The sequence below is a fragment of the Hippocampus bargibanti genome, linkage group LG03 (genome assembly GCF_051943395.1).
Source record: "Hippocampus bargibanti isolate YZ-2025 linkage group LG03, ASM5194339v1, whole genome shotgun sequence".
In the NCBI taxonomy this organism is placed as follows: domain Eukaryota; kingdom Metazoa; phylum Chordata; class Actinopteri; order Syngnathiformes; family Syngnathidae; genus Hippocampus; species Hippocampus bargibanti.
The window spans coordinates 540,698-562,282 of record NC_142736.1 but is presented as its reverse complement, the minus strand read 5'-3'; the positions used below and the strand labels follow the sequence as shown (position 1 = coordinate 562,282).

The following is a 21,585-nucleotide window of genomic DNA, read 5'->3' as shown; positions in this document are numbered from 1 at the left end:
GCAAGCTATCTATTAGCTATATAGCTAGCTAGATAGCTAGCTATATAGCTGGGTATCTATAAGCTATTGAGGTATCTAACTGGCAAGCTATTTAACTGACTCTCTATTAGCTAGCTAGCTCACTTTCTAGTTATTTGAGTTACTTCCGCAGCCTGTCGACGGGCAGCCGTTTATGAGGGCAAAGGCGGCACGAAAAAAAGATTCCATTATTACGAAACACGCTGCGTATATCATGGGTGTCAAAGTGAAGGCCCGGGGGCCAAACCCGGCCCATCACATCATTTTATTCGGTCCGCAAAAGCAAATCAATTTCTATGACGCTTGCTAAAGGCCGAAGCAAAATGTCTAATTGTCGCATGTAAACCACAACGACAGTCACTATTCTTGACTTCAGATTTGAAAAGTCGCTCTTCACATTTTTTCCGTCCGTTGACATTTTGGGAAGCGAAGCCGTCGGCGCACTGGGCCTGAAACGTCTCCTGGGCCAGAAGGCGTCCAACGGCCGCCCGAGTCCATTTGTCGGGGCCGCTAACAAAGCTCACGCTAAGTACATCTCGCTAACAAGGCGCACAACTCCCAGAGTTAGCGCTTCACGTCCTGGACAAATGGACTCCACAGCTCTCCCGCGGCGGCGCTTGCGTGGCTCTCGGCTTTGAAACGCACCAATCAGGCGCTGTCAGTCACGCGTCTGGCTTGGCGGCCGACAGCTTGGCAGGCGAGACGCGGAAAGCACTTCCTTCATGCATTGGCCGCCATGACGCGCTGCCGATATCTGCGCCGGGGAAAACGTGCCGGCCGACAGCAAGCGGTGAGCGGCGCAGCCAAGCAGGAAAAAAATTAAAAGCTTAGCCCAAACTTTTCTTGTCCAGGTGCTCGTTGCGCTAGCCCCCTGGAAAATAAAACACGCACACAAACAACAAAATCTCATTTTTTTTTCTATTTGTGACGTGGAGCGCCATTCCCAAATGTGTTTGGGTTCTGGTTTTTCTTGCGAGGGGGTGACGATAAAGCATTGGCCTTGGCCTCTGGCAATGTTTTTTTTCCCTTCCACGAGGGGGCAGTACCTCAACTGTACCTCAGTTTACAAACTCAATTGGTTCCCAGGAAGTGTGTGTAAGTCGAAAAGTTGGTCTGCCAAACATTTATTTCCCATAAGAAACCATTAAAATGTGAATAATCCATTCTCAGGTGCCCATAAAACAAAATTTTCTCCTAAATAAGCCTTAAAACTACACAAAACATACCTATTTTAGGTATAATAAATGTGCTATTGTATTGTAATTAAAGAAATAAACTACTGTCGTTTTATTGACCTTTGTGATGGTCGTTGATGTCGTTGCCTCTTGATGATATCCGAGTGAAGTTGCCGTGCTTTCTCGCCGAGAATACCCTCACTCACACTGTCCCCTGCTAGCTGCTTTTCGTTCATCCTAATCAACAGAAGTTTTTCAACCTCTTCTATTGCCTGAGATCGTTGCTTAGACAACACAGAAACACCCTTAGCCACACGTAGCAATGGTCGACTTAGCATTTTGTTGTTGTAAAAGTTGTTGTGCTAAAGCGTTCATAAGCCCAGGTGTCACTGTATTTGCAAAAGTCAATATTCTGTGAGTCATGCAATTTGAGGGACAATGACAAAAACCCTGGCATTGGAGTGGACACATTTTTGCACATTGTCTGCCAGTCAATGAGTTAATGAAGGTAAAAAGCACCGGATGGGGGTCAAATGAAACTCCTCATCTCACCCCAATGTGATGAATTGCCAGCAATATGCCCCAAAATGGCGGCAAAGTCCGCCAGGTCCAAGTGTAGTGCGATTGAGAAAGGCGGGAAGGAATGCGGCATACGCGAGAGCGTTAAATGTGGATGAGCCGCGCGGCGTATCGACGTAGCTCGAGGGTGTGAGGCGGCCGCTTACTGTTGGTGGAATCGAGGATCTCGAGGCCCTCCGGACACGTTCAATAATCGCACGCACCGACACCACTCCAGGGATTTCTTTCCAACAACAAAACCATCTTTCTGAGGAAAATACGCTCGAACGAGGAAAGACAAAGATGAATCGGACCATTCGTTCAACGCAGTGGTGGAGCGTCAGGGCCTGCAAATGCCTTCTCTGCTGGCCTAAAAAGATCTGAACCGCAGACTGGTGTGAATGATATTTTGACCATGAATTCTAATGAAATACAGCCGTACCTCAGCTTACGAACGCTTTAGCTCACCAACTTTTCGCCTCACGAACATTAAATTCTTGGCTGACAAACTAGTTTTCGGCGGATGAACACCAAACCACACGGTCGAACAGCGCCAGGGTGGCTGGCGGACTAGTTTTCGTCGCCTCCTTCCTTTGAGTGCAGACATGGTTTGTTTGCACTCTTTATTATACGACTTTATTATACAGTACAGTTTATTTCTTTCATTACAATCCAATAGCACATTTATTATACATAAAATCAGGTTTATTTTGTGTAGTTTTAAGGCTTATTTCGGAGAAAATGAGGTTTTATGCGGACCTGGGAAGGGATTATTCTCATTTTTATGGTTTCTTATGGGAAATACATGTTTGGCAGATGAACTTTTCGCCTTACACACACTTTTGGGAACCAATTAAGATTGTGAGCTTTGGTATGACTCTAAATTGTCTTTCAGCTTCCTTCTTTTCATTGTTGTGCTGCTTCTATATTTTTGTATTTTAGCATTGAACCAATCACATTTCAGCCATGATTTGTTACCGGGACAGAAATGGACCTGGACGCCTTCACCATCAGTTCTGCAGGCGTGCCAGTCAAACTGTTTCTTTCTTTAACCAATCTGATTTTGAGTTTGTGACACTAAGGCCTTCTCGCAGGCGCGGAAAAGTTATTTTCTGGCTCACGCTACCCTCTAGTGGAGTCAATCAGACAGCCTTTTTAGATGAGTGGCAGTCGCAGCTGTAGCTGTGGTCAAGGTTGGTTCATGGCAAATTAGTTATTAAGGCTTGGATTGATTCCGACATAGCACTACTGAAGGCCTAAGTGTCAAATGCATGATTCGCCACTGGTTAAACTTGTCTATCACGATGTAATTATTTTTATGACGTAGTTGTTGGCTCCCTGAATGCTTAGAACAATAAAAATAGCAACAATAGTCATTGGACTGTCCTAAAACACGTTGGCCTTTTTTGTTTTGTTTATTTCATTGTGTAACACTGAGAAAAAAATGGCAATCATGCTTGAATGTTATTAAAATCGCGGCTTATAGTCGGTTGCGTGTCATATTTTTTTACGTTTAACTCATTCGCTGCCAGACTTGTGCAAAAATGTCTTTACTAAGACTTTACCTTAGACTTAGTTCATTCTTAAGTTCTATGGGTCTGAAGTTATCTGAACTTGAAATGGGGCAGCTGTTTAAAATACAATACAATACAATACAATAAACATGTATCGCGCTTTAACAACAGCTGAAGCTGGAATAAAGTGCTAACATGGCTATAAGGAAATGACGCCCCCTTGGGGAAGGGAAAAACATTGCCAGACGTCTGGCCAGCACTTCATCGGCACCCAAACATGGAAAAACAAAACCCGAACAAATTCGGGAATGGCGCTGGACGTGACATTTTCAATTCCTGAAAAAAAGATGAAGAGCAGTGAATGAGTTCGATTTTTGACTTTGATTTGGAAAAGTCAAGTCGGTGCTTGGACTTTTAGCAGCGCCTCACGTGCCACGCGAGCATTTGTATTTGTATTCTTTCTTTTGAGGCGGGACATTGATCGTCAAGCGGATGACGGATGGTCGTCCCGCAGGGTCAAACCAGGACGCCGATTGCAGGAAGGAACGCGGCACGCCGCCTCCAAAGCGGGATACATGCTAGCCTTAACGCCGGCCGACAGCCCGCGTCATGTTTTCCTATCTTTCATTATCAGACTGTGTGTGTGGGGGAGGGGGGCGGCCGCCAGACATTACCTGTTGATGCCCGAGCGGGCCGCTCGGCTGATGGACAGATGGATGGGATGCCTGATGGGCGTCTGGCAGGTGCTTTGTCAGCGCGCCGGGCAATCTCCCGCCGGCGGGAAGGGAGGGGGGGGGGGGGGCAATCGAATCAACCAAGCCGGCGTGAGCGCGCTTTGATCACGGCCAACGGCAGCCGCTGTCACTCCCATCTCAGCCGCCTGTAATTTAGAAGAATGCCCAAAGAGGGGGTCAATCTCCTGGCCAGGCGCCGTGACTGATAGATCCAATACCTGCGCAATCAGATAAAACTTTGACAAATGGGTCGGCGCCGGGGCAGGCCGGGCCCGGCCTCCGTCCCGCCGCCGTGGCGTTGATCAATGGGGGGCCGCCGCGGTTCAGACGCCGTCCGGGCGTGATGAAAAGGCCCCGGGGGGGATATTGCTTTCTCGCCGCCAAAAGCGCAAAAACTCGATGAGGCCCGGGCGGCGAGCCTGGTGACGGCGACCCCCGTTGACGTACGCCGTGACCCCTGTTGACCTCGACAGGGCGCACGCGAGATCATCATCTGCATCCACAAACATTAAGAAAAGGGAGGTATCGTATCACGTCACGTCACGTCACGTCACGTCACGTGGAAAGCAAAGCGACACGCTTTTGCACCATTTGCATGTTATTTGTTTTTTTAACATATCTATTTAGTTATTTATTTGTTTATGTTATTTATGGATTTTTGTCTATTTAGTTATTTATTTGTGTATTTATTAATGTATCTATTAGGTTTGTTATTTATGTTTATGTTTTTATTTGTATTTAGTTAATCATATATATGTTTGTTTGTTTATTTTTTTGTTGTGTATTATTTTTTTTTTTATTTATTTGGTTATTAATGTTTTATTTGTGTATTTATTCATTTATTTGCTTTCTTATTTTGATTTATCTATTTATTTATTTAATTATTTACATTTGATTTTTTTTTCTATTTATTTTTTCATTCATTTATCTATTGATGTACTTGATTGATTGATTTCTTGATTTATTTCTTTCATGATTTCTTGATAGTGCTTATTGTTTCTGGAGTTGCGGGTGATTGCCTGAACAAATGTCAGCCTATTATTTTGGGATGTCACCTTTGAATGCAACTTTGTCGCTGATTGGCTGATGGAAATCCAAAGTTTGCACGGAGATAGCGAGCGACAACCTGAATTCTTTTCAGCCATCTGCATTTTCTGGATGCCTCATTTAGCCGTTTCCGTCTAAAATTCTCCCCAAAGTCCTTTATTTTGTTCATGTTGCCACGACAACCCCAAGCAAAGGTGCTTTTGGGTGTCCCGCTGCGCACGCAGCGTGAAACTCTCATTCCTGCCAGCCGTTCGTTGGCCTGAGGCAGCGGAACCCCCGCCGCCTGGCTGGCATTATTCATGCATTTATGTATCAATCGATCAGTCGCCTCGTTTGCATGTCGGCGAGCTCAGAACTGTCGACGCCAACCCCCTCAGATAAACCTTTCTTTTTATTCATCATTTGAGGCCGTCCAATGTTGTCATTTCCAAATTCCTCTTTTGAAATCGATCAATAATCCACCAGGGGCTGAAGAATGGCAATGTTCTCCTTCAGGTCACGGATGAAGCGCGTGCATGTGTGGCGGCAACATGTCACCACTATAAGCTCCTAAATCCACGAGGAGCTTTGAAATTCCACTTGATGTTCTTCTCAACTTTTGAAATAAAGTTTTTGCCGTTGTGACATGTTATTATATATAGTGAGGTTGCACTGAAAAACCCCTGGACATTTTCCCGTCGGCCTTTTTTTGGGTCACCTTTTGCATGACCGCACGCTCATTTGTTTTTGTATTCATTTATTTATTTGTTTGTTTTGTTTGTTTATTTGTTTGTTAGTTCATTTGTTCATTTGTTCATGTCTTCATTCTTAATTTCTTCATTTGTTTATTTATTCATATATCTATTTATTTAGGTAGTTGGTTGTTTTTATTTAGTTAATTACTTATTTATATTTATTTTGTGTATTTATTTATTTATTTATTTATTTATTTATTTATTTATTCATATATGTATTTATATAGTTAGTGATTTATTTTGTTTTGTATTTTTATTTCGTTATTTACTTATTTAGTTATTTATATGTATTTTGTATATTTGTTTATTTATTAATTTATCTAGTTATTTATACGTATTTATGTTCTTACTTGTATCGAGCTATGTATTTTTTATGTTTTTTCTTTATTGAAGTGGTTGATTTATTGTTTGCCTATTTATTTATTCAGATATTTATTTATTTAGTTATGTATTTATGTATTTATGTTTTTATTTTTATTCAGTTATTTACTTATTTAGTTATTTATATGTATTTTGCGTTTATCTATTCATTCATTGATTTATTTATTTCGTTCTTTGTTTTTACTTGTATCTAGTTATGTATTTATTTAGTTATTTATTGATGTGTTTGTTTATTGTGTTTGTGTTTATTGATGTGTTTGTTTGTTTATATGTATGTATTTATGTATGTATTTATTTCTTTATTTGTCTATTTATTTAGTTAGTTATTCGTGTGTACATGTTTATTTATTTGTTTATTTGTGTATTTCACCAAATGACGTTTGGATGAAAAGGACTAAAAGCTAGCTAGCTAGCTTTCTAGCTGGCTGGCAAGCTATCTATCTGTATATTTTGTAGCTATGTATGTAGCTGACTAGCTTTCTAGCTAGCTAGGTCACTGAGTCTACTTGACGTTCGGGTGAAAAGTACTAAAAGCTAGCAAGCTATTTGCTATTTATTAGCAGGCTAGCTGGCTATATAATATAATAATAATAATACATTACATTTGAAGCGCCTTTCAAAGCTCTCAAGGACACTTAACTGTGTATCTGTTAGCTAGCTAGCTTTCTAGCTAGCTATTAGCTATCTATTAGCTAACTACCTAGCTAGCTTTCTATCTATTTGAGTAACTTCCAGGGTGAGTGAACGCTGGCGCATGCGGTTACCGCTGCTCCCCCACAGAAAAACTGATCCTGTGACTGTAAAGTGACCTTGAGAGTTTTGAAAGGCACTCCCAAATGAAATGTCTTATGATTATTGATGTATTTATGTAACTTATTTGTATGTATTTATTTATTTATTTATTTCTTTCTTTATTTATGGCAGCAAATGAGTTAGAGATACGCAGGCACACACACTTTCGGTTATCAACACGGGCCTGATGATGTCATCCGGTTCAGCCGTGCCTGTTTTTTCCTTTGTTATAAATAACCGCAGGACACCTGGACCACTTGTGTGTGGTTAAGTGTGCGGGTATGTGTGTACATGTGGGTGTGTAGAGGCCCTAATGATCCCTCAGGCTCGTCGGAGTGAGCTAAAGCTCAAAGCAGATCACGAATGGCACAACGGAGGATTCCGGATTTATGCGAGAGGGCCTGCTTCTTCGACTCACATTTCAAGGTTTCCGTGAATAGATGCGAGCCAGGAAAAAAAAAGCAAGAAAACAAGGAAGGAAGGAAGGAAAGAAGGGGTTTTTATGTGGAGACGTGTGTTGCCTGCCCATGACCGCCGTGTGTGTGTGTGTGTGTGTGTGTGTGTGTGTGTGTGTGTGTGTGTGTGTGTGTGTGTGTGTGCGTGTGCTTGTGTGTTAATGGGTCGGTGGAGGATTGCATGGAGGACTGACGCTGGCATAGATGGATGGTGCAGGACAGGGAGTGTGCTGACAACCAGTGAATACAGGCCATCCTTGCAGAAAGGTCAACATACACACACACACACACACACACACTAATGTCAGGGGGGATAGAAAGGAGCAAAAAAAGGAGGTGAGAAATGTGTGTCTCCTCATTTATGTGACTTTGAAACTTTTGATAGCACCTGGAAAACGATGGCTAACGGCTATCTGTTTATTGAAGAAAATGAGCTACTTCAGAATTGGAGAGATTTATTATAATAATCATCATCATCATCATAATACATTCAATTTCTTAGAGCTTTTCAAAACTCTCAAGGACACTTTACAGTCATGGTATTTGTTTGTGCAGGTGAGCAGGCAACGTTCACTCTACCCGGAAGTAACTCAAATAGATAGAAAGTGAACTAGCTAGCTAATAGATAGCTAGCCAGTTAGATAGTTACATCAATACATACTCATGACTTACCCATGGATTTCTGATGTATCAGTGATACCTCATCTTATGAACGCATCATTTCACGAATTTACAAAACTACGAATTTACGAACATTAAATTCGCGAGAATATAATCTTAGCATACAAACTAGTTTTCGGCAAACGGACCATCCAAATGGATTGGATTAGCCTTTATTAGTCTCGCAGTGGAGAAATTTACATTTTACAGCAGCAAAGTGATGAAAGGAAGAGGAAAGGGAGTGATGATGTAGAAAAACAAAATACAGGAGCTGTTGTAAAGGCAGCCCCTCCCGCAGCGCCATCTTGAAGTCAAAAAAACAACACAATGACAAAATAATATGACGACACAAAGCCACAGTCATTCAATCTTCAGCACTTTCTGCACTTTCTTTGTGACACGAAGCAGTTCGAGATAAAAGAGGAGAGGATCAAAGCATCCTTTTCACCAGTGGAGCAGGGATGTCATGCTAAAAAAAACGTGCACACATCTGCTACGAACTAAATTAAAAAAAAGCAAACACGGCGCTGTAGCATCCATTGACAAAAAGAGATTGTCTCACATCTCCTGTCCCTCGTCAATCCGCTTCAATTCGAAGCCAAGACCGTTTCACATCCGCATCGGCTTTCTTCTCATGTCGGGCTCCTCAAGCCATGCATCCATTCAGCCGCAGACTGTCCAACACCTCCAACCATTTATAATAATAATAATAATAATAATAATAATAATAATAATAATAAATTTCATTTATAAGCACCTTTCAAAACTCTCAAGGTCACTTTACAGTCACAGGATAAGTTTTTCCGCGGGTGAGCAGCGGCAGGCACACGCGCCAGCGTTCACTCCACCCGGAAGTAACTCAAATAGATATAAAGCTAGCTAGCTAATAGATAGTTAGTAGATAGCAATCGACACAGCTAGCTAGCTAGATAGCTATATAGCTAATAGCTAGCCAGATAGCTGTTTGTTTACCTGGTGCGAATAAGCCCGCGTAGCGAAATTGGTGTTGACCCAAGTTGAAGGCAAATATCCCGAATGGTGAAAGAAAGAAGGCGAGTGGGCTCACTTGCGGTCCGGCGGGTCAGATGTCCTCCAACCTCCACGAAGGCTTTTTCTTTTGTCTCTTGCTTTTCTTTTCTCCCCCTTTCTTTTTTTCAGTACAAAACAGTCTTTCCTGCAACGGACTGCGATTGTAATCTGAAATAAACGAAGATGGTGGTGGTGGTGGGGGGGGGGGGGTCGCGTGGCGCATTATCACCTTGGCTGAGCGGGAGGAGTCTGAAAACAACAAGAAAGAAAGAAGAAGAGGAACGAAGAAGGTCCAGCAGGCAAATTCATCTTGTGCTGCTACAATCAATCTCTGGCCAAAAGAAATACACAATAACTAGGCAGGAAGAGGCCAAGATGAATGGGCCGGCGACATCTCCACTGACCGGCGCCACCTCCCCCTCCGTCATCCTCCCCCTTCCTCACCCCCCTTCCCACTTCCACTCACCCAGCGGTGATCTATAGCCAGCGCCGACTGCTTTACAAGTGCATTAGCGACGTTAATGAGAGCGGCCAGTCACTCAGCAAATGGATGCCAGGCCAAGCTAGCCGATCGCTAATCATTCCACGGCCCTCCTGTTTGGACACGCGTTGCGTTTAGGCCATGCCCGAAAAGTAGGGACATTGACAACGAGGGCGATTATTTCTTTGTTGCGGAAAGGAAGTCTAAGATGGTGCCGGAGTAGGCAGCCATCTTGCTTTTTTTTGGTTGTTTACGAGTTTTCTTTTGTCGCTTTGAGTTGTTGCGCGTCATGTGTAACAAATACGGATTGTTTTTCAGTATTATTGGCCACCGCATTCATCAAGGAAGGGATTCTCGGCGCACGCTGATGCGAATTTTGAACTGCCGCCGCTTGGAATTGAAGCGGATTGACGTGGGATAGGAGATGTGAAACGATCTCTTCTCGTAGAGTTTGCTTTCCAAACTTAGCTCATAGCAGACGTGGGCATGTTTTTTAGAATGGCGTCCCTGATCCACTGGTGAAAAGGACACTTTGATCCTCTCCTCTTTCGCCTAAAACTGCTTCATACAACAAAAAGGGTGCGGAAAGTGCTGCAGAATGAATGACTGTGGCTTTGTGTCGTCATATTATTTTGTCATTGTGTTGTTGTTTTGACTTCAAAATGGCGCTGCGAGAGGGGCTGCCTTTACGACAGCTCCTGTATTTTGTTTTTCTACATCATCACTCCCTTTCCTCTTCCTTTCATCACTTTGCTGCTGTAAAATGTAAATTTCTCCACTGCGAGACTAATAAAGGCTAATCCAATCCATTTGGATGGTTCGTTTGCCAAAAACTACTTTGTATGCTAAGATTATATTCTCGCAAATTTAATGTTTGTAAATTCGGAATTTTGTAAATTCGTAAACGAATGCGTTCGTAAGATGAGGTGTCACTGATACATCAGAAATCCATGGGTAAGTCATCTTTAAAAAACAAATAATATGTTGATATAAACTCCATTCAACCTTTTTTTTTATTTGCTTCTCGCCTTTGAACTAATTGATGACATCACATTTCACATTTTATATCAGTTGGTGGCGGGAATGCAAAAAATAAATAAATAAACAAATAAATACATAAATAAACCGTGTGAATAATGACTACAAAACTATATTTTTTGGAGTTGTGTCATTGTGATAGATTCATGTAACAGCCATAAAGTTTTGTGCAACGACGCACTGTTCAAAAGACACACACACACACACACACACACACACGAATACACACACAAGCGCGACCATTAGCTTGTCGGCAGAGGTAATTAGTGTTAACGCCCCGGGGTGTAACCTTCCTTCATCCCTGAATGCTTCACACCAGTTTGCCCCCAAATTAGCGCATGAGCGCGGCCATTAGACATCAATAACTAACTTTTGTTCACTATTAACAATAAGCGCTTCTTTAAATTGCTTTTTTTTTTTTTTTTGCCGTGAAAACTTTGAACGACCTAATGAGCTGTTGCAACATGGACAATTGTGATCAGTACAAACACACCGTTTTCTTTTAATAATAATACAATAATAATACATTTTATTTTAAGCGCTTTTCAAAGCCCTCAAGGACACTTTACAGTCACAGACAAATGTAGATACTATCTACTACTACTACGGCTTTTGAGACGGCGGGAAGAGAATCCATGTTAGCAATGTTGGGAGGAAGTGAGTTCCGGAGTTTGGGGGCAGAGCGGCTGAAAGCTCTGTCCCCCATCGTGCTGAAACGGGCAGGGGGGAACACAGGTGGAGGGAGGGAGAGGATCTGAGGGAACGAGAGGGAATAGAAATTTGAAGATGGTCAGATATAGGGAACGAGGTTATGGATAGCGCAAAATGGAGAAAGAAGAATTTTAAAGTTGAATTTTTTGACACACACACACACGCACACACACACACACACACACAAACACAACATTTTGCTATCATCTCGTACGAGTTTGATCAGAGGAAACCTTGTTGAAGTCAGTTTCTTATTTGTGTCATGTTCCTTGTTTGGAAGGTCATGACTGAAAAGGCCCCAACAGGTCTCAGAAGACCTTTTGGTCTCGGAAGGTAGCTGCGATTTAGTCCACCGACATGTCAATCACTTGGCGGCCAATCGCAGGTCGGGGATCGGGGATCGGCACTCGGCGGAGAGTCAAGAGCATCCTTGTCACGTGTCGTCGTCGTCTTCTCGCTTTTTCGCAGTTGTGACGAGTCCACTCGGCGGCTTTTAGGAGAGCGTCAACGTGTCGCCGCCGCCCGTCACGTCAAAGTGACATCTGCCGTCTGGCGTCTGGCGGGCCGTCTCTTGTCACTTGGACGCTCCCTCCGCGTCCCCTGGCGACGGCGGCTGATGTGACGTAAGGTGACAGCATGCCTTGTGCCAATGTGTGTGTTACTGGACCTTTAAAATTGATCATTTATTGTCAGTGTTTATGTAGGTACGCACGTACGTACAGTTGGCTATATTCCACCGCCATTGTTTCTGTCCAGGTAAGCGAGCGCACTCTGTACTCGCAGTGGTATCTCATTGCATTTTTGTGAAGTACGTGATGGTTTTGGGTGGGACTTTCCAAGCTATATGATGATGTATGACACGTTTGCTTCCATGCTGCTTCTTGAAATTTCCCAATACGAGCACGAGAAACTGGGGAAAAAAAGCCCTCTTTTTGCTAACACTACAGTTTATGAAGGTGACTAAGTTGTATTTTTATAACTCATAGAAGTGGTAGAATATATATTTGTCTCTATAACTGCCAAGTGTCAAGCAAAAAGAAGCATTAGCATATATATTTCTACAGCTGGCAATTTTCTTTCCTAGTATTCAGTGACAGCTTTTTTTGATTTCTGCCTGCAAATCTGCAAATCTGCCTGCATTCGATCGTTGATATTCGCTCATTTATATTTTGAATGTTTTCTCTTCTTGTTTCGGATTTCAAAAGCTATCCAATGGTACTTTGCTCGTTAAGATCTGCCCAAAAATTAAGAAAGTGATGATCGTTTAAACTGTAAGAAAGAACTGGCTCACAGATTTTCATTGTTTTAAACGGTGTCATTACAGGCAGAAAATGCCCTCTTATTTCCAAAATTAAAAATTCCATTTTTTTCTCATTATTTATCATAGATCTATACAATCTATACATCATCAAGGTATTTAGATGCACTTTAATACTGTATTAGAAAATGTGTGATGAATTATGATTGACAAATGCTGTCACATTCCTAGTTTATGCATTTCACAATCCAAATAGATGATGATTGCGAATGGAAGTCAGGATGGTGACTGAGGTGGTTTTGAAGAAGTCCAAGCCGACAGCACGAGTGGGCGTCGGCACTGAACCGACACCGACTGGTGGCAAAAAAGTTTTGCAACTTGCCACTCCGGGATCGCAGCTCACGGACGTCAACGGTTGTTTTGGCGACGGCAAGCACGTCAGAGTATCGAGGCAATCGATATTCGGCTGCTTTCTCCTGAACGCGCCAAACGCTTGAACACGCACATACTTCCGGAGTTCTTTTGGTTTCAACCAATCAGCACCTACGCAAAGACGTCATAGACGAAGGAACCAGGAAGAAGCACAACTTGACTCGTCGCCGATGCGGCGACGTACGAGGCTTCGTGGATAGTTTTTTCCCCTCTCCGAATATCCATTTTGACTACACGAGATTTTTTTGGGTCCACTGTGCCTCCTCGTCCACTCGGACTGAGCAAGTCGGTTCGGGACTTCGGGAATGGTAAAAAAATCACGTTGGAGGCAAGGCAGCGAAGTTAATCGAAATCTGCAATGTGACGTTTCACCCGCAAGAGGCGCTAGACTTACTACAGCTACCGGATGTGACGCCGAACGCCATTGGAAGGTCGCGTCGACCGCACGACGGCACTGAGTAAGTCACACAAAGGATATTCGCCGTTTTTTTACTTAAGCACACAGCAGAATGTGTAACAAGGTTTATATTAGATTCGATTAGATTAGCCTTTTTTAGTCTCACGGTGGAGAAATTGACATTTACAGCAGCAAAGTGATGGAAGGAAGTGGAAAGGAAAAGAAAAAGTAGAAAAACAAAATACAGGAGCTATTATAAAGGCAGTCCCTCTCTCTGTGCCATCTTGAAGTCAAAACTACAAAAACAAAAGATAGATAATCAATGAAATCCTCTTTTCCTTTGGGCTTTTCCCTTCAGGGGTCGCCACGGCGAATCAATGTCCTCCATCTATCCCGCTTTTGTGCATCCTCAAAACCAGGTTAGATGGATAATAAATAAAATAACAAATAGAAAACTGTTTATATGTTCGTGTTACTGAGTGCCCTACTGCCACCCACAGTACTGGGGTGGAACAACATCACCATTTAGAAAGAAAAACAAGTAATTTTTTTGAAGGCCTTGGCAGAGGGTCTCCGTGACGTTGAATGTCTGTCCTTTTGCCGTTCACTTGAGTTTTTTTTTTCAATGTTTTGGTTTGCATGATAAAATCCAGACTGTCATGTTTTCAATGCTCTTAATTTGGTAGCAACAAACACGAATGTCACACAATCCCGCAGTGGGTAAAACAGACATTTTTGGAGCTGGCTCCATGCGTGGCCGCCTGTATTCACAGCTGGCGCCCTGAAAACAAGCCCGACTTTTGATTTCCTGCCTCGGCGTTGCTTCGTGGACGCGTCTGCCAATTGTCCTCATGCTACCGTACGTCTCATGTTTGCCCTGGAAGTCGTATTCCTCATGGACTCTCACACCATACCTGCTGGTCGTTGGATGTTTTTGCTTTTTTTATCGCGAACGAGCCCGTTCTCCTAACAAGAAAATGGTGCCCGCTGTTTTTGTCCTCTATTCTCCACCCCCAGTCTTCGGTTAAAGCCACGTGATTGGTCAGGAACGCAGCAGTGGGGATGGGGTTACAGACAGAGAGAGAGTGAGGCTGTTCTCCCAAAAACAAAATGGCGTCTTCGCTTAATGCCACGTATTTGGTCAAGAACCCAGCAGTGGGGGGGGGGGGGTGTTAAACATTAAAGAGTCAGGCAGACAGAGAGACAGTGAGAAAACACACACACGAAAGGGACACTCCATTCCATCAAGCCATTAACCACCATCACAAAGGTAAATAAAATGACTTTATTGTACTGTACTGTTTATTTCTTTAATCATAATACTATAGCACATTTATTATACATAAAATAAGGTATATTTTGTGTAGTTTTAAGGCTTAGAAAATTAGAAAATGATGTTTTATGGGGACCTGGGAACGGATTATTCTCATTTTAATGGTTTCCTATGGAAAATTAATTTTTGTCCTACACACTTTTCACCTCACACTGAGAACCAATTAAGTTCGTAAGCCAAGGTCTCTGTGTATTTGGAGCTGGTTAAATTTGGGAAAAAAATGAGAGCATGCGAAGGTATAAAAAAAAAAGCGAGAGAGAGAGACAGAAAGATGGCGGCAGATTACACCGAGGTGAGCTCGTACATCTTCAAATGGCCACGTCGCTGTGGATTGTCTGTGAACATTAAGTTATCTAAATGAAAATCAATAGCCGCGTACGTGTGCTTGCCTGTGTGTGTGTGTGTGTGTGTGTGTGTGTGTGTGTGTGTGTGTGTGTGTGTGTGTGTGTGTGTGTGTGTGTGTGTGCGTGTGCGCGGGGTCAGTGCACAAGGACAGTAGCTAGTACAGAAGGACAAACTCATTCCAGTCGCTGATTGGGAAATGTATTGAAATCAAATAATAATCATCTTGAACATTGAACGCGAGGCAAGCCCCTCGCTGCCCATCTTGCAAAATCTTTTGGATACTTTGTTTTCTGACTCATGATGAGACTTGGTGTTCAAAATGACTGTTTTTATGCTTCCGACTGCCTTGACGTGGAAGTGCTTTGGGTATTTTTTAAACTAATGAAACGGACATCATTTAGTTAAGTTTCAATTCTCTCTGTGCTGACATTCCTTTCTTCTCATCGCGATATATATACAGGTCACATCCGAGTTCCGACCGGGTTCCGTTCCGACAAAACGGTCGTAAGTCAAACGGTCGTAAGTTGAAATCCATTCAAAATGGCCGATGTGACGTTTACACGACAGGATAGTATACGGTGTCAAGATGTTGTTTTTAAGCAACATTTTCTATAGAATGCTATTATATACCAAACTGTTCAGAGTTTATTTATACATTTCATAACGTTTAGTGCCATTTTTATCATTTTATATTTCATATTATCCATTTTTATGACTGTATAACTGTACCTGTAATGCATGCAAAACCATTTACTGTACAGTTCATTTATAAATCTTAAACCTTCCCTGCTCTCCCCTGCTCACGGCCAGAAGAAGTCGCCCGACACACAGGCTCAGACTTAGGCGGACACCGAAGGAAAAAAACGCAGTGTACAGTACTACATGAGACGGTATCTGCACTGTATAACTACTGTATTGAGTGTAGCCACGCAGTAGATTGCTGTGCATGTGTGTGACGTGCTGGCTGGCCAAAATTGTAATACACGTTGCCGGCCGCTCGTGCGTTGCCGTACCAGGCGCAGAATTAAACTAAAAAAAAGGGTCTGGTGGCCGCGGTCGTAAGTACGGGTGGTCGTAACTCAGATCTTATCTGGTGAATCCGCTTCAATTCCAAGCCGATTCAAAGCCAAGCATGTATGGCAAAGGCTAAGGATCACGTCATGTCATTCGTGGATGCGCTTCAAACTTTTTTTGTGGGACTTTTTACAATCACGTTAGGGTTGTAAAATGTCCACGTTAGGATTTGTATGATTTGAAGGTATTTCTCGTCATCATCTCAGGCTTTTTTTCCCTCCGCCTTCATGAAGGAGTTGCAATCCACGGAAGGAAGCCATGCCGTTTTCCATCCCGACACTGAAAACGATCCCGACTCATTTGCATCCCATCATATGCACGCAAATCCCAGCGCAGCTCGGAGGCCACTGGAGAAATCTTTTCAAGGTTTACGCTCGGGCAGCCCCTCACTTGTCAGCGCTGGTCGGATCATCCCATCATGCCGGCAATTATCCCCACCCTCCGGCAACCTACAGCAACCGCCGCAACGGGCCGCTCCCGTCGGGTCGAGACGGCGCTGATGTCAAACGTCCTTGTCTCCGTTGAGAGCTGCCATGTCAATCCAACTTGTTGGAATGACTAAATGGATATTTTCATGACATTTAACACATTGACACTTGATGTTGTTTTCAAATGCCGTCCCACCCCCAAAATGTTTGTCTTTGGTATTTGAGCTCGAAATAAGACAAGAACAGAAAAGAAAATGGAGACATTCCCATTTTACAGCAGCAAAAGGATCAAAGGGAGAGAGTGGAAGACTAAAAGCATATACAGTGATACCTCGGCTTACGAACGCTCGAGCTCGCCAACTTTTTGCCTTACAAACATTACATTTGCGAGAATATAATCTTGGCATCCAAACTACTTTTCGGCGGACCAACCAAACCACACAGCGCCATGGTGGCTGGCAGACTACTTTTCGGTGGATGAACACCAAACCACACGGTCAAACAGCACCACGGTGGCTGGCGGACGAGTTTTCCACACACCCCTTCAGTGCAGACGTGGTTTGCTATCGAATGGAATACATTTGCTATTATGGGACGGAAAAAGACCCCACCACAGGCTAGTGTTAAACCAAAGAGGACACAAAGGAAAATTACGGGCGAGCAGAAGAAGGAGATCACCGAAAAACACCAATGAGGTGTGCGTTTGTGTGACTTAGCTCTCCCAGTACCAGTATGCTAAGTTGCTACATGTGGTTAAGGGTGTTTCTGTGTTGAAAAACTTTTGTTGATTTGGATGAACGAAAAGCTGCTAGCAGGGGACAGTGTGAGTTAGGGTATTATCGCTGAGAATGCACGGCAACTTTACTCGGATATCAACAAGAGGCAACTACAGCAATGACCATCACAAAGGTCAATAAAATGACTTTATTATACAGTTTATTTCTTTAATGACAATCGCTCATTTATTACACATAAAATACGGTCGATTTTGTGTCGTTTTAAGGCTTATTTAGTAGAAAATTTGTGTCTTCTGGGAAACAAATGTTTGACAGACAAACCCTCCTCCTTACACACACTTTCTGGGAACCAATTAAATTTGTAAGCTGAGGTATCACTCTAAATAAATATGTGCTGTGTTATTTTTTAATTTATTTAGATGCTCAAAAAGTCTCAAGAAGTCACATCCAAAAAGACAGCGTGTCCGCCATTTTGATCACATGTCGCGTTTGTTTGTTGACCATTTGTTAGGGTCTTCATAGAGTATTTTGGGTCCTGTTCCGATCACATCCCACCTCTTCAGGAGAATGAGAATGTAACTTGTGAGAATTCTGAAATTTGATGACTTGCCTGAATTTACAGAACACATGACTGACTTTTTCTTTGGTAAACTCCAGATGGTGTTTTGACATTTGGGACGCATGTCGATCGGGGGTCCACTTACCTAAAAAGTCTCAAGTCAAGAAATTGCAATGAGTCAGTCTGCCTCACAGTCCAAAGTTTCTTAGCTCTGGCCTTCCCCGTGTGGATTCCGTGGTGGCCCATCGCCCCCATCGCCCCCATCGCCCCCATCGCCCCCCTCTGCTATACATGAAGGTGAAGCATGTGTTTCAGGTCGGATCCAAATGTCCCGCCACTCGCCTCCTTTCAACAAGACATAGCGACGATTGCACTCGCCGGTTGCGCCCACTAATGTTCTCCCGTTGGATGGCGAAAGAGGGAACGACGGGAATTTCTCCATTGCTGAGGCGGTCAGGCGGAGCGGGAGAATAAATCAGCCCCCTCGCCCGCATCTTGGGAATAACCCGTCCAGATCAGCTGAGGATCTGCCTACCTGCACATGTTATTCTTTCATGCCGCGCAACCCCCCCCCCCCCCTCACCCCTTCCCCGCCGGTGACCAGATTGCGGTCAAAGCGGTCATCATGCAATGAAGCTGAGGGACGACAAGGGCGGGTTAAGGGCGGGGGCGGGACAAACACCCGCATTCCTTCATTTCACGACCCCCGAGGAAGAGCCGCTTCTGTGATAAGAACAATCATCGGCTTTGCTCTGCACGCGTCATCAATAACGGACAAAACAGAAATATTATTATTATTTTTTTTATCTGATGCGATTGTGTCCCTAATGAAATGTCCAGTGGGTGCAACCTCTGCTGCTCATTCCACAAATGTAGTTGCCATAGAAATACAGCGATACCTCAGTTTACCAATGCTTGAACTCGGTGGTACCCAACCCCCGGGCCGCGGACCGGTACCGGTCCGTGGGTCATATGGTACCGGGCCGCGCAGAAACATTAAATAATTTACAGAGAATGAAAAATTACCAGATAACATCCGTCTATGACTTACTCTTGACGCATGTCAAAACACTTGTCTAGGTCACGTGATACATACCGCTAAAATTAGCCCACCGTAAGATAGCAAAATGAGTAAAAAACAAACGTCTTTGGAAAGTTTCTTTGTCCGCCGGTCTGTGAAAATATTGTCTGACACGAAACCGGTCCGTGGCGTAAAAAAGGTTGGGGACCACTGCTTTAACTCACCAACTGTTCACCTCACAAATGTTAAATTCACGAGAATATAATCTTGACATACAAACTAGTTTTTGGCGTACGAACCAAACCACACCGTCACGGTGGCTGGCTGACTAGTTTTCTTTACCCCCTTCCTTTGAGTGCAGACGTGGTTTGTTGTCGAGTCGAGTACGGGTGCTATTTATTTTAGGAGCAAAAAAGACCCCACCACAGGCTAGTGTTCAGCCAAAGAGGACACAAAAGAAAATGACAGTCGAGAAGAAGAAGGAGATCATCAGAAAACATGAACAAGGTGTGCGTTTGCATGATTTACCGTCCCAGTACCTGTATGCTAAGTTGACCATTGCTACATGTGGCTAAGGGTGTTTCTGTGTTGTCCAAACCAACAGAGGTTTTTCAACCTCTTCTATTGCCAAAGACTGTTGCTTATACAACACAGAAACAGCCACACGTAGCAATGGTCGATTTAGCATACTGGTACTTAGTACCTGTATTTTTCTATTCTGGAATTTAACTTGTTCTAAGTACTAGGATGCTAAGTCATACAAATGCACACCTCGTTGGTGCTTTTCGGCGATCTCCTTCTTCTGCTCGGCCGTCATTTTCCTTTGTGTCCTCCTTGGCTTAACGCTAGCCTGTGGTGGGGTATTTTTTGGTCCCATAAGACGAAAAGTACTCCACTCGATAACAAACCGCGTCTACACTCAAAGAAAGTGGGTGTGGAAAACTTGTCCGCCAGCCACTGTGGCGCTGTTCGACCGCATGGTTTGGTGTTCATCTGCCGAAAACCAGTTTGCCAGCCACTGTGGCGCGCTGTGTTGTTTGGTTTGTTTCCTGAAAACTAGTTTGTATTCCAAGATTATATTCTTGCAAATTTAATGTTCGTAAGGTGAAAAGTTTGTGAGCTAAAGCGTTCGTAAGCCGAGGTATCAATGTCTTGTATTGTAAATTTCCGCATTGTGGGACGAATAAAGGTTTTCTGATTCTGATTGTATCAAGTCACGCACAACTTTGGCTCTCCCGTGATTATTATTATTTATTTATTTATTTTTTGTCAACGTTTTCCGCAGTCACCAGGCGCGCCGACTTGGCAGCTTGTTGCCGCACTGTAGAAAAAGGGAAACATCACTCTTGAGTTGTGTTTTTTTTTTTTTTTTTTTTTTTTTTTTTTTTTTGTGGTCTCGAGGTGCCATTTGTGTGCTTGGCGTTTTTTGCAGTCTTCGCTGGCTTGCTGGACTTGATTGGAGCCATTGAGTGACTTGTTCCCGAAAGAGACATGAAAGGTACAGCTGGCCCACAGGATGCCTTCAGTAATCCTTCCAATGATGTCTGCCATCGCTGACGCTTACCAGACCCATGCGCACATGCACACAAAATCCATTTTTATTGTATTTGGGCCTCAAACACATACACACATACGCGCAAACACACGCACACACGCGGACTCGAAAACCAGAATCCATATTATCGAGCGGCCGGTGTCACCACAATTACTCTTTTGAAACAGCCATTGAAAACAAATTACATCTGCAACAGTTTTTTTTTTGGGGGGGGGCTGCCGTTCTGCCGGGTGAGCACATGGCTCAGCTAGCCGCTCCTTTTGTTGTATTAGCGACCGGACGCAAACGACCCCTCGGTCCGCTTGTGTTGCACCTTGTGCGGTTCTGGAGGAATCAACTAAAAGGTCTGAGATGAAAATGTCGCTTTTTCTATTCTGGAATTTAACTTGTTCAATATCAAACAATTGCCCTCTTTGCAGATGTGAAATATCAGAAATAAATATTTTATAACCAATATTTATAGTGTATTTGAGAAAATATGTATGAAGCCTGCACGTCACACCAGATATTGCCCGAGGCGGACCGTCAACATTTCTTTCAAAGCACAACAAAAAAATAGATATATCAAAACGTACAACAACATAAGAATCGCTAGTCTTAGCTGCAGGAGGTTTTTCAAGTTGTCGGACGTTTCGCTTCTTATATATATATATCCCTACTGTCCAGATATGGCGGTGCCATACTCTGAAATAAGTAGGAATGTTGTGTTGCCAAAGGACTCTTTAGTTTTTCAGAAACTCCTGCAATGTAAGGTACTGCTACGCCTCCTTTTTGTATCTTTAGAATGTTTGGTTTCATTCCCTATTCTTTCTTTTGACATTTGTTCAATGACCACTGAGGGTAACCGCAGTTTGTGAGTGCTCTCCTGATGTTTTGACTCCTTTTCCTTTTCTTAACTAGATAGCTAGATACCTAGCTACAGATACCTAGATAGCTAGATAACTAGCGAGTTAGAAAACTAGCTAGCTGGATACATAGATAGCTAGATGTATCGAGAGAGAGAGAGAGACAGATGGACAGACAGACAGATAGATTGGAATATTGTGGCTTGCTCTCCAGCATGCGGGCACCTGGCTCTACATAGCTAGCGGCTATGTGGGTAGCTCGCAATGTAGATAA

The 21,585-nt window shown here is 43.3% G+C and overlaps 2 long non-coding RNA genes across 3 annotated transcripts in view; one reads left to right on the top strand and one right to left on the bottom strand.

The window, feature by feature from the left end:
- Window positions 1–20,878, top strand: part of LOC148899906 (uncharacterized) — an 80,826-nt gene extending 59,948 nt beyond the window's left edge. Inside the window, exons 3-4 of one of the 2 annotated variants that reach the window (XR_016114378.1) lie at window positions 11,796–13,475; window positions 20,344–20,878. This is a non-coding gene — a long non-coding RNA (uncharacterized LOC148899906). Of the gene's footprint in view, window positions 1–11,795; window positions 13,476–16,399; window positions 17,101–20,343 lie in introns of those variants that run through there. The other variant, XR_016114379.1, reaches the window with a different exon arrangement.
- On the bottom strand, window positions 583–4,327 carry LOC148899907 (uncharacterized). Its single transcript, XR_016114376.1, has 3 exons — window positions 4,218–4,327; window positions 3,940–4,145; window positions 583–889 (listed from the first exon to the last, which is right to left on the bottom strand). It is a non-coding gene; the product is annotated as an uncharacterized LOC148899907 (long non-coding RNA).
- Window positions 20,879–21,585: the final 707 nt, after the last annotated feature.